This window comes from Berghia stephanieae, chromosome 3, assembly GCF_034508935.2.
Source record: "Berghia stephanieae isolate SIO BIC M18660-M18661 chromosome 3, UCSD_Bste_1.3, whole genome shotgun sequence".
Classification (NCBI taxonomy): Eukaryota; Metazoa; Mollusca; class Gastropoda; order Nudibranchia; family Aeolidiidae; genus Berghia; species Berghia stephanieae.
This window is the reverse complement of record NC_088362.1, coordinates 97,419,625-97,431,701: the sequence shown is the minus strand read 5'-3', so window position 1 is coordinate 97,431,701 and position 12,077 is coordinate 97,419,625. Positions and strand designations below refer to the sequence as shown.

Sequence of the window (12,077 nt, the reverse complement as noted above, 5' to 3'; positions counted from 1 at the left end):
CAATTGGCAGCCCTGGAGTTGTATTCAAAGGTCTCAAAATGTGACAATTCAAAGAAGTTTCGGGTTTAGAATTTTTGACCATCTAGGTTCATAGTAATCGATCTCTCCTACATGAAGTGAAAATTGTCTGGCCAAGTGGTAAAAAGTAAAATGGCGTTTGGTCTGGGTTAGGGTAGATAGGCGGGAAAGGCGAGTAGAATTTAGGAGGGAACTTTCACAAAAATAGAAATCATTATTATAGTGAAAAAAAAAAACATTGTCTGGCCTCCATTTCCTAATTAATGAAATCTGGCAAAAGAAATGAAGGGTTGAGGTAAGCGTAACAGAAACAGGGGAGTCAGAGAGACTCTCTCTCTCTCTCTCTCTCTCTCTCTCTCTCTCTCTCTCTCTCTCTCTCTCTCTCTCTCTCTCTCTCTCTCATTGTGTGTGTGTGTGTGTGTGTGTGTGTGTGTGTGTGTGTGTGTGTATGTGTGTTTATATAAGTACATGTGCGTGCGCGGGAGCAGGTACATTTTATAAATAGAAAGGGAGAGAGAGAAGGAGAATAACTTAGAAAAATGGAGAGAATAAGACAGAGATGGAGAGAATAAGGGAGAGAGAGAGAGAGAGAGAGAGAGAGAGAGAGACAGAGAGAGAGAGAGAGAGAGAGAGAGAGAGAGAGAGAGAGATTCTATTATAATATTTCGCAACAACGATTAAAAGTTGAGAGAGCGTGTTTTAGTTTTAGTGGAAAGGTCTAAAGATGAAGAGTAAAAAATTGAAAATGGTAAATAGATAGATAGATAGATAGATAGATAGATAGATAGATAGATAGATAGATAGATAGATAGATAGATAGATAGATAGATAGATAGATAGATAGATAGATAGAATGCAGCAGCAGTATCAAAAGGGAAATTACTCACCAATTGATGAAAGAGCTCTTCCCAGCCGAGTGGTTTCCCATCAATATCACAGTGATCTTCTTCCTCGGGGCCAAGAGCGACAAACCTAGACTTTCTGCTATCTTTACCAGTCCTACGGGAATAGATGACTTAATGTTAGAATGTGTCACATATAAATTATAAATAATAGCGTGAAGTTGAATGTAAGCTTCCATTTAATTACAAAAACAGATCAAATGAACGTTTCGGGTTTCCCCTTTATCAACAAAACAGGATGATTGAAACACCACAGATGAATGAGATGATGTGGTAGTGGCCTAGTTATTATTTATTTCTTAGAGCTTCGATCAGCAACATTTACACATATAAATGAAAACACTGATCTACTTTTAGGGGGGGGGGGAGGTTTCTATTTCTTTTTTTTTTTTCTGTTTTTTTTTTTAAATATTTTTTTTATCTTTGTTTATTATTCTGCCAGACCTACAAATCCAAATATGCACTAACATAGAAAGTTTATGAAAGCTACTACAAATGTTAATGAGACATGTCATTTCAACATTTGGTTTTCGATCTTCTGTTTTCCTAAGATGACACAGATAGTTTCAAAGGTATTACAATTAAATCGAAACAAAGAAAATAGAGGGGAAAAACCAGTACACTGATGCAAAAGACACCAGTATTCAGAGTACAAAAACTGAAGAAAAGTGCTCATGTGCATTTTATATTCTTTGAATTTTTATTCTCATTATTATCTACCACCAAATGGAGGTCCCAAATACTGGCTTGGTAACTTTTTGCATCGCTGATATCACTGATATAAATATCACTGATTTGCATTGCAGCGGCAAAATCTGCAATTTTTGGCAAATTTTTGCAAATTTTCAAGATCTTGCAAAGAAAAAAAAAAAGACGAATTTTTTTTTTCTTTTAATTTGATAGCTCGTGTAGAACGTGAAAGATAAGTAATCAAGAGCATGACCTTACATTTGTTGCAAGCGCCGTGAAACCCTTAAAAACAAACAAAATACCTTTCATGAACTAATTATTGGTTTTTAAGAAAATTAATCGCAAAGTTTTGCAATTTTTGTGTGCAAATTTTGCTGTTTTTAGCTTGCAAAATTTGGGGGATTTTTTTTCTTTCAAAATACCACCATGTCAGCCAATAGCTCAGTTGTTGAGCTCATGCTTCACATGCAAGGGAACCAATATCGATCCCAGCTGAAGTCAAGATTTTATTCTGACTCCTTGGCCATCCTGCAGTGATTAGGTATCTGAACCTATTAAATCTGGCAGAAAGTACACTGCAATAGACGAGCTTCCAATCCAAAGGGTAACAAGCAATTGCTACTGTCCATTTCAAGCTAAAGATACTGGGATGAACTCCTGAGATGTGGCGGGACACCTAAACAACTCGCTGTCCGCTAGACCCTTGCGGTAAAGTGATTCATCGAAAATTGAATCGGAACTGTATCGCTTTGAAACCGATTCACATCCAATTGTCAACGAAGCTACCCGATGTCTTGGTTTTAGTTGAATGAGAGAGAAAACAATTTTCACATCCAGCAGAAAATTCCGAGATTGGAGGAATAAGAGATGAGTGGACGGTGAAAGAGAGACGTGTCGCCTGATGACATGGGAGAGTCACGGACGCGTGTCGTGCAGGTGTGTTAACCCCTTCTTAAAAAAAAAATAAAAAAAATTGAGCTTTATATAGCGCAATATCCACTAAATGTGCTCAAAGCGCTTTACAAGGGATCCCTGGTCAACAGCAACATTTAACATGTAGGACGGAACATAACGCCTGTTAGGCGATATTACAATTTTTCGGACATTGACAGCGCAGTTAACGGCCAGGTACTCATTTTACACCTGAGTACGGTGAGAGAAAGTGAGTAAAGAGTCTTTTCCAAGGACTCAACTATGCACCGAGCGCGAGGCTTGAACCCAGGAACTTCCAATCTGAAAGTGAGTGTCATACCACTAGACCACATAGCCGCACAACAATGAAGCTGAGTTTTTCTTTTCAGATAATAGTTTCTTTTTATCTTTATTATTGTTAATGGAGAATAAAGCGTTTACACAAAGAAAACAGTCAGAGCATCATGACTCGGAGTTCAATTATCAAAACATTATTTGTCTTTTGATGAAAATGGGAAGATCTGGTGTTGGGTCAAAATAAGATCGAATTTCACCTTTACATTGCTACTGGGTTTTACCCTAATGTATACACTCTCTTAAGATGGTAACCCATTTTAAATCAGTGCTGATGGTGACATAAAGTGAAAAAATAGGAAAATGTTGAACAATTGCCTTTAAGCCCAATTTTTACTGCACTAAACTCCACTTTTAGAGCAATTGAGATGATAGACTATCATTGATACTCTAGCTAACTTCTGGAGAGTGGGAAACTGCACCTGTGTGTGCCACCACACATCAACTCTCCCATTGCTAGCACATTGTTTCGAGAAAATGTAATTTTTAAAAGGAGGAAATTCCTCCTCTGGACTCCAAAATCGCGGATTTCCGCGATCCGAGGAAAACCATCAGCACTGTTAAATGCAGCATCCACTGCTTAGTAGCATAACAATATTTTCAGCACTTTTACTTTTATACCAAAATTTAAGCTGACCAATCCAATTCTGAAGGTAAATGTCGAAACTGTGTCAAATTTGGCCTTAAAAACCAGTGCTTCCTCCAAGAAAGTGTCAAAAAGGAGGATTTTTTTAGAAGCCCACATAGGGGGTCCGGGGCAGCCCCCCCCCCCCCCCCCCCCCCCCCCCCCCGGAAAATTTTAAAAATTGACATGCAATTAGAGCCATTTGGAGCCACTTTGGAATCAAAATTATGATTTTTTCAGCAAATTTTTTTTTCTTGAAATTTCTGTGGTTATTTCTCTTGGTTTTTGACAAGTGCAGATTTTTCACGGATCATTAAAAATGCAGAAATCCGCATAAAAGCGGAAAAGAGGAAGCACTGAAAAACAGTTGTTTACCAACACACTTATTGGTTTTTACTTTTACACCCACTGACATTAAGGGCATAATGAAAGATCTCAACATGTTTCTGCTCTGAAACAGGGCCCCCAAGTTCACCATCTGATTTCCCCTCCACTGACCTTTGCCATTTGTATGCCTTCAGGTGTCCAGCAAAGAGCGACTTATTGGAATGGCGACATTCAGAACACACCACATCCACCCCATCTCTCCACCTAATGGGGGTCCCATTAACTCAGTTGGTAGAGCACTTGCTTCACATGCAAAGGGACCGAGATCCTCAATCCAAGCAGTCAAGATTTTTTCTGATCCCCCCTGTTCACCTAGCAGTGATTGGGTAGTGCCCTATCCATAGGGTAGCAATCAATTGTTAGTGTCTGTGTCACACAATAGAAACCGGGATAAATTCCAGCTCCATGGGCCCAATGGCTCTGAGGGACTATTCCATGTAATGATCAGGGTTTCCGGGTCTTCAGGGTTTCAAGGTTTTCAGTGTCTTCAGGGTTTCAAGGTTTTCAGGGTTTCAAGGTCTTCAGGGTTTCAAGGTCTTCAGGATTTCAGGGTTTCAAGGTCTTCAGGGTTTCAGGGTCTTCAGGGTTTCAGGGTCTTCATGGTTTCAGGGTCTTCAGGGTTTCAAGGTCTTCAGGGTTTCAAGATCTTCAGGGTTTCAATGTCTTCAAGGTTTCAAGGTCTTCAGGGTTTCAAGGTCTTCAGGGTTTCACAGTCTTCAGGATTTCAGGGTCTTCAGGGTTTCAAGGTCTTCGGGGTTTCAAGGTCTTCAGGATTTCAGGGTTTCAAGGTCTTCGGGGTTTCAAGGTCTTCGGGTTTCAATGTCTTCAGGGTTTCAAGGTCTTCAGGGTTTCAAGGTCTTCAGGGTTTCAAGGTTTTCGGGGTTTCAAGGTTTTCGGGGTTTCAAGGTTTTCGGGGTTTCAAGGTCTTTAGGGTTTCAAGGTCTTCAGGGTTTCAAGGTTTTCAGGGTTTCAAGGTCTTCAGGGTTTCAGGGTCTTCAGGGTTTCAAGGTCTTCAGGGTTTCAAGGTTTTCGGGGTTTCAAGGTCTTCAGGGTTTCAAGGTCTTCAGGGTTTCAAGGTCTTCAGGGTTTCAAGGTCTTCAGGGTTTCACAGTCTTCAGGGTTTCAGGGTCTTCAGGGTTTCAAGGTCTTCGGGGTTTCAAGGTCTTCAGGGTTTCAAGGTCTTCAGGGTTTCAGGGTCTTCAGGGTTTCAAGGTCTTCAGGGTTTCAGGGTCTTCAGGGTTTCAAGGTCTTCAGTGTTGCACTTCTGGAGAAGGAGCTTGTTGAAGATCTGGCCAGGTCAGGGTATTCCCCTTATATTTTTCCAACTATTCGTGTGAAACACTTAATATAGTTTGAGTGCATACATTTTAAATGGTCAAATTCTATTCTTTCAAATAAATCAATAAGACTCACCATTTTCTGGATCTGTGTACAAACTGTGACATTCCTTCAGGATTTTTTCATTAATAGACTGCATGGACTGATCAGTAGTATTGGCAGAAGAGCGAGACTTTATTTTTCCAGACATCTTTGAAGATTTCAGTGTAGAATTGATTTTTTTAAAGATTTATTTTTCTGAAATGAATAAAAAATGAAACCATTGGTTAAAATATAATTATAACATTTTTCTTCTCAAGCACATTCTTATAAGACCCAGGGCAAGCAAACTACAAAAATCACTTTTCATTATTAACTGGATTGCAGTGAATTAAAATCTAAAATAAGGCATTAAATTTATTGGAAATTATAATTTGATGGTTAGACTTTCAGTGGGGTTTTTTTTTTTTTTTGGGGGGGGGGGGGGGGGGGGGGTTTTGTTGTTTTTTTTTTGGGGGGAGGGGGGGTTGTCAGGAGAGTATCATCAGTTTGAAGTGACCTCTCTTTTTCTCTCCATCCCCCTGACAAAACTCATATTTTCTCATCTCCCACAAAGAAAATTTTACTTAAAAATCCATTGATCAAGAAGACCTTCTACTTGGTAAAAAGTCTCGACCTGTCATTTTTCTAAAATGTCAAGTTTAAGACGTTTTAATGAGGTTGAATGTGATCTTGGTTGATCAATATATTTGATGCAAAACATATTGGCAAAAAATGTGTTTTATAATTGAACAGCAGTAAACAAAGTTGAACAAAATAGAAGGCTGTAAGTCATCAACCTTCATCAACGCATTTCAATGTCAATAAATGGAGGTGACAGATTTAAGAATAAACAAACAATCTAAGCACTAAGAGCCTTTTGAAGTTGAGGTAAGGCACTATACAAATATCATTTATTATTATTATATTATTTATCTAAATAGGGCAAATTGATTTCACAAAATTCATAATCTAATAAATAAGGTTGATTGTCTCAAAGGTACAGTCAACTCCACTTAATCGCACACCCTCAGGTTAGTGTATTGATTTGCGGAGAAGCTAAAAATAGCATCTAAGCACCAGCTTTCATGTACCATTCATGTAGGTACCTCCACTCTGAGGTTTCTACAGCTTGGCACCATCATATTCACGACATCAGGCTGCTTTGAAGAGGCATTTTGTTTTTGTATCTTCTTATTTGGGGAGGGGGGGGGGGGGGGGGAATTGTGTTTGAAGGCCTTTTTTCTTTTAAAATTTCTCTTTTTATTCATGTTTCATCACAACAAAGTGTGACATTATTGTAAGGAAAAAAATCTGTATTTCGGGAATGTGTAGCATATAAGCGGAGTGTGCAATTAAGGGGAGTGAATTGTACTAATAAAACGATGTTGAAGACTCTCATACTTCCGTTAACGGATAGGTATCACAGCTGTCCCTACTGCTGTGCTGAAGTGTGTTATAGAAGCAGCAGTGGTGAATAGATACACAAGCTCACCAGTCTCATTGTGTACCCTGTGCAAATTGATTTCATGACTCAAAATACTACGAGAACTTGTAAATCTAAGTGTTTGTCGGTTGGATCTGTGGAAGACATTGCCTGTTTACAATTTTTTTTTTTTTTTTTCCCTCTTTAAAAAAAATGAGCTTTTATATAGCGCAATATCCACTAAATGTGCTCAAAGCGCTTTACAAGGGGCCCCTGGCCAACAGCAACAGTTAACATTTAGGACGGGACATTATGCCTGTTAGGCGATGTTACAATTTTTTCGGACAGAGACAACGCTGTTAACGGCCAGGTACTCATTTTACACCTGAGTACGGTGAGAGAATGTGAGTAAAGAGCCATCTCCAAGGACTCAACTATGCGCCGAGCGAGACTCGAACCCAGGACCTTCCAATCCGAAAGTGAGTATCATACCACTAGACCACATAGCCGCACATTTTGCAGCACACTTGTAGAAAAGTTGATGTCAAATTATATTAATTTTAATTAAAGTAAATATGAACCTTCTAGCCTTACTTTAAACTGCCAAATTTCAGTGTTATGAAGTTGTTTGAACATTAAAAAAAATAATTTATTAAAATGTTATATGGGTGAATTTGCGGAATTATTTACCTTTTGTTGTGACAGATGGGGGGGGTGGGGGTGTCGAAATCTAAATTTGGTTGAGGGCATGCACCTTATTTAACATTTTAAAAATTGCACATTTTATCACAAAAGACAATTTCACACATTTATTTACCTGGATGAACTGTCTCACGCCGATCAGATTATTTGCCACTGACTGGTACATTTCATGCTTACAAAACATTAAGTTGAGCTTTTATATAGCATAATATCCACTAATCGTGCTCAAAGCAATTTACAAAAGGTCCCTGGCTAACAGTAACACGTAACATAAAGAACGAGACATGATGCCATGAGGCGATAAATACTAATATTTTTTTTCAACAGAGACAATGCTGTTAACGGTCAGGTACTCATTTTACACCTGAGTATGGTGAGAGAATGTGAGTAGAGTGTCTTTTCCATGGAATCAACTATGCGCCGAGCGAGGCTCGAACCCAAGGCCTTCCGATCCGAAAGCGAGTGTCATACCACAAGACCACTTAGCTGCATATGTTTCTGAATCCAGTTTATTACTTAAGTCAAAATTATAGGGGGGCTGTCTGTCAATCTAAGACATTACATAGACATAATCACAGTATGATTGACTCAATCATGATCTGGGAGCCAGACATGTCTGTCAATAAAGAAAAACGATTATTGGCAGAGACCTGTCTGGCAATAATAAAAAACATGGACTTTTGATTATTGGCAGACACATATCTGGCAATAACCAAAAGCCTGGCCTTTTCGTTATTAGCAGACATGTTTATCACGTTGGCAGAAAGATTTTATGTGCAAATAATATCAAATTGGTAATTTGTCTCCCAAATCTGTTTATATCAAGTGTTAAGTAACCATGGGTGCCAACAGGAAGAAGTTCTGAAACCTGAAACTAAAATCTCGACACTTTGCCAAACCTGAAAAATGTGGCCTAAACTTTATTCTTATTCATCACCGTTTTTATACCATTATTAAATGATTACACAGCGAACACATTGACACAATGATGAAATTAATTTGATTTTAAAACCAACTTTCACGAATCTACCTCCATACATTGAAAAGTGGCTGAATCACGTTTTCTAATTTTTACTGATGCTATGAGATTATTTTACTAAAAACACTGAAACCGGAGGTATTCGACTTCGAGATATCGCGAAACCGGAATTCCGGCATGAACCGGAAAACTGGCACCAATATAAGTAACACAAAATGAAAGTAAATAGTGCTCAAGTGTCAAATCCAGCATTTTTAAAAAAGAAAATGGATCAATGAAATGTAAGTTTTTGACACTTTGAACTAAAAACGTCAAACTGGCAATTCCGCAAATCGGTTCATAGTCCACCTTTCACTACAAACCAACCTACTAACTTTATTGATCTCCTTTTGTTTCTATAATTTGTTCATTCTGATCACAAGTTTGGGGATATTGATGATGACCAGGGATTTGTTTATTACACGGACGGATCCCTAGGCCTAGGTGTTCGCCCAAAAACCGACCAAATATTTTCCTGTCTTCCTCATACAATTTATTATCACACTTCCACAAAAATAGATCCAACAACATATCATCCGAATCAGAGATGAAAATAACTATCAAAATAAGGAAGCAAAGATGGTGGAAAATTATCTAGCTCATATGAATTTTAAGATCCACAGATACCAGTATGGATAGACAGCTCAGTGGGTTGGACCACCTTTCATTTTGTTCCTTTTTTTTTTATGTTGTTTTCCCTTTTGTTCTGAGCAGGAGTTTTTCTAATTAATTGATTTTTTAATTTCTCCGATAATCGTTCAATTTTAATTCATTTTATATATTTTGCTCTAATTATTTGCTCTGTTCTGCTTTTCTTTCTCAAATATTTATTATTATTTATTATTAATTATTATTATTATTAATTATTATTATTATTATTATTATTATTATTATTATTATTATTCAGCTATTCATTAGCCTTTATGTATTTACATACCTGTTTAAGAGATTTTTTTTTTAAACAAAAAAACAAAACAAAAAAAAAACCCTCTTTTTCTGTTTGTTTGTTTTTTTTTTCATTTATTTTGTTTTGTTTTTGAGCGAGTCAATTTTTTTCTCTTTTTTGTTTGGCCTTGTTCCGTTTCTGAGCATAAATTTCTTTAAATTGTTTTTATTTATTTTTTCTATCTGACCATTTGATCGCCCTCTTAATGTTTGTTTGCTTTCTAACTATTTATTCTTTTAGTATGACCTTTTTGAAATTGGAGTGGGGACGAATATGACAATTTGTAATATGCTATAGAAAGGGATCAAAAAAGAGAGAGAAAAAAAGATTTAAAAGAAGAGAAAAAGGGGAGTGGGGCTGGATGGGACATTTATCATTTGCAATGCTCTGTAGAAAGAAGACAAAATTTTAAAAAAAGTGACAGAACCAAGATTCGAACACATAGAGTCAATTCCAACAAACCATCTAAGGCAGACGACTTAACCATTCGGACATGACACTCACATGAATGTTTACATAAATTGTGTAAGTAACCTACTATCCATCGACTGATATATTGTTGGTTAATTTTATGCTTTTATTGATAATTTATTCACTTCACATATTGGTATGTGCATTACAAATCTTTCAAAATTCTAGAATGTGGATAAATATTTAAAACAACGGATTTTCAAAAAAGAGTCTGTGTATAATCATCCATCCTTATGGCCAGACCGGTGTCTGCCAATAATCTTTTTTTTTTATTGGCAGACATGTCTGGCCTTTGTCACTTTGCTTTTTTTATTTTGATTTATAATTCATAATAATAAATATAATATCAAAGGGCCAGACTAGATGTGCGCAAGTATCAGGGCTGGCGGAGTCGGTTATTTTTAAACCGACTCTGACTCCAGCCTTGAAACCGACTCTGACTCCTCAAGCATAGTATTAATAGGTAATAATATGCAACCAACACTCGCAGCTACTTTTAGCTTTTCCCCAGTATATGTATTATAACAATACAAGCCGCTTCATATTTGAAACTAGGACAAAAAAAGGAACTGAAACTAGACAAAAAGGAAACTGAAACTAAGATATGAATAAAACTGTCATTAAGACCAACAAAAAGAGAAAATTAAGACAACATTGAAACTGAAAACATTTATACTGAAATAAAGTCACTTCTTATGGTCTTATGGTTATCCTACTTTCTAATAACCTAACTTTAACATTGAAGAGTCAGCATCCCCACCCCTCCCTCTAGTCAGGTACGGGGTGATTGGCATTGATGCCAACTTAAATGTACAGCACGAGAGCATGAAGGTTGGGGAGGAAAGGGGGTTTTTGAAGCATAGTTCACCTTTAGCTAATACCAATGTAATTTTTTTCAAATTCTATAGGCCTGGATACTATCTATATCTAGTATCTAAAATAATACACATTGAATGATATAAAAATGCGGTGTGTCTTTTTTACGAAACCCGCCGAAACCCTGCGAAAGCCGACGAATCCCGACAAAGTTATGGGAAGTAGGTGGCAGTGGGGAGTGAACCTAGAACTCAGGGAAGTGTACACCATTGGGGAGTGAACCTGGGACTGGGTTTCGGCGGGTTTCGTAAAAAAAACTAGTGCTTTTTTACGAAACCCGCCGAAACCCGACAATATCCAGCAAAGTTATGGGAAGTAGACAACTGTGGGGAGTGAACCCGAGACTCAGGGAAGTGTACATCAGTCGGGAGTGAACCTGAGACTAAGGTTATCGGCCGGTTTCGCCGGGTTTCGTAAAAAAGAATTAGTGCTTTATTACGAAACCCACCGAAACCCGACAATATCCGGCAAAGTTATGGGAGTTTGACAACAGCGGGGGGGGATCCTGGGAATCAGGGCGGTGTACACCAGTGGGGAGTGAACCTGGGACTGTGTAAAAAGGATATCAGTGGGAAATAAACCTGGGACTAAAGGGAGATGGATACCATAGAAAGTTGATAGTTGGATATGGGAGTTGAGTACCAGAGGAGAATGAACCTGACACTATAGAAGGTGGGCGCCAGTGGGGAGTGAACCTGGGAATCAGGGAATTGCACACCAGTGGGGAGTTAACCTGTGAATATCTAAAAAAGGATATCAGTGGGAAATAAATCCGGCTTCAACTCCCAATGGTATCCATCTCCCTTTAGTCCCAGATTTATTTCCTACTGATATCCTTTATACATATTCCCAGGTTAGCTCCCCACTGGTGTGCAATTCCCTGAGTCCCAGGTTCACTCTCCACTGGCGCCCACCTCCTATTGTGTCAGGTTCATTCTCCTCTGGTACCATACTTTCGTATTCGGCTTCAACTTTCAATGTTATCCATGTCCCTTTAGTCCAAGGTTTATTTCCCACTGGTATCCTGTTTACATAGTCCCAGGTTCACCCCCCACTGGCGCCCACCCCCTATAGTGTCAGGTTCATTCTCCTCTGGTACCAAGCTCTCATATCCGGCTTCAACTTTCAATGATATCCATCTCCCTTTAGTCCCAGGTTTAATTCCCACTGATATCCTGTTTACATAGTCCCACGTTCACTCCCCACTGGCGCCCACCTCCTATTGTGTCAGGTTCATTCTCCTCTGGTACCAAACTCTCATATCCGGCTTCAACTTTCAATGGTATCCATCTCCCTTTAGTCCCAGGTTTATTTCCCACTAATATCCTGTTTATATAGTCCCAGGTTCACTCCCCACTGGCGCCCACCTCCTATAGTGTCAGGTTCATTCTCCT

At 38.4% G+C, this 12,077-nt stretch overlaps 1 long non-coding RNA gene across 1 annotated transcript in view; it reads right to left on the bottom strand.

The window, feature by feature from the left end:
- Nucleotides 1-901: 901 nt before the first annotated feature.
- Nucleotides 902-12,077, bottom strand: part of LOC144969400 (uncharacterized) — a 13,121-nt gene continuing 1,945 nt past the window's right edge. Inside the window, exons 2-3 of the long non-coding RNA XR_013644751.1 lie at nt 5,302-5,463; nt 902-1,017 (exon numbers count right to left, since the gene is read on the bottom strand). This is a non-coding gene — a long non-coding RNA (uncharacterized LOC144969400). The remainder of the gene's footprint in view (nt 1,018-5,301; nt 5,464-12,077) is intronic.